Consider the following 1,955-nt stretch of genomic DNA (forward strand, 5'->3'; position numbering starts at 1 on the left):
TTGAGGTATCCTTCATCCAAAGGAGCAGCGGAGAGCGGAGGGGGTCTAACTGCATGAGGACTAGCCTTGTTTGCGCATCCCAGATCCCAGCGCGACCGCCGCTGACGTAGTTTTATTCAATCGTCATTTTGACTTTTCGATCCCCAGTGCCTTCCACATGCGAAATGATTGGCGTTCCTGAAACACATCCCCATCGCTCCCGGACGTTCCTGAATTATGTTCGACTTACAAATCGCGCAGACTGTGGAGTAAGATGTGGACCTGACTCTTTGCGACAATCGAGTCGACATTTTCCCAGACGAGGGTCCGACGACGACCCGATTCTTGGGCCTTCGATTCGTGTGTCGTCATATCATCCTGAAATAACACTAGCTACGGTTCGAACCAAATTTCGCAAGATTATGGCGTGAGAGGCGCAATGGGAGAGCAAGCGGTGAAAGAGCGGCAAACGTACGGCCACGTGCGTCGTACTTGGTATGCTAACAACTGACAGAGTTCAGCGAGTTGACTTGGGCAGCGTACGCTAATGCCTCTCGCGCCTCGTGAAGTGGAGGCAGAGTCGATACGAAATACCTATCGTGTGCCGTCTTGTGGAGTTTGAAAAATACCACCGGTTACTCATCATTACCTGGACGTACTACTGCACCAATCATGCTCTAACTCATTGTATAGTAACCGAACCCAAGGCATTGGACGATAGAGCAGCGACTTGCGACAAATGACGAGTAGCAGGCGCGGCTCTAATCTACCCTGGAGTACGAGCGATTGGCTCGAATGCAACTACTGCAATGTCGACTCAAGACGGACGACCAAGCGAGTAGTATCTTCGAGTTGATTTCCCTGATCTTCATGGACGCACGCACGTGATCTGCAATCATCTCGGCGGTCCACGAGTAAGAGGCTACAATCGCACCACTTCCTCTATCTCGAGGTTTCCCTGGCTCTCCCAGCATATACACGCGTCTCTCGCTGCATCACTTCCTTCATCACGCGTCATCAAGGTGCCACGACCGTTGCACACCACATATTTACTGACAACAGCATCGATGCCCGGGAGCTCGCAAACAACCGATGCCGAATCCCTGCATAACTCTTGACCCACACACATGGCATTTACTCGGCATCTTAGATCCGTGAAGGAAGGCGCACGGGGCACAAGCCTACCACACCACACCAACCAACGGCTTTCGTATCAAAAGACGCAGGGAAGCCGGCCCCAAAACGAAAAAACACGGCGATAAGAAAGACCCTGTTTTTCTGTAGCATTCCTTTGCGATCTTGAGCGGGCTGTGCAAAAATAGCATGTGCTGGCAAACTAAACGCAGTCCAACTTTAATCTCTAGTGCAGCTTGCGTTGGGTAGATGTGGGTTTAGGACAACAAAGAGAAGGAGATTACCAGCACATTTGTTGTACAGCAAGGCCCTAAGCTCAACAACACAAACAATATGCGCAATACATGCATATTCCCGCAAAAACAACCGCCCATGCGCAACATGCAACACATCAATCACGGTTCCCCTCGAAAGCATCACGTCCAAACCCCTTCCGGGCCAAGATCCTCCACCCGGCACACTTCACCCCAAGTAGCAATCCACCATGAAGATCCTTCACAGCACTGCGGGGCACCTTGCGCTTGGCAAATCTCACATCCCCCATCACCCATTCAGAATAGAAGGATGATCTTTAGTTAGACCATCTTCCTTTGTTCGCAAACACATGCAGGTTTACGCGAACGGCGATGGCGGACCACGCCAATGTCGCCGTCGAATGATCAACATGAACAGCGATATCTCAGCTGATATATGGCCATGTGTTGGCGATGATCGAAACATGTGGTCAACGGGCCGTCTAAACCTGCTTTTCGACTATCCCTTTCCCTTGATTTTTCGAAATCACGATTGACCCGAAGATATGGTGGGAAGTGCCGCTGGATGCGAAGCGAGAGTGCAACTGC

This window comes from Alternaria novae-zelandiae, assembly GCF_023758075.1.
Source record: "Alternaria novae-zelandiae strain BMP 2774 chromosome Unknown scaffold_35, whole genome shotgun sequence".
Lineage (NCBI taxonomy): Eukaryota > Fungi > Ascomycota > Dothideomycetes > Pleosporales > Pleosporaceae > Alternaria > Alternaria novae-zelandiae.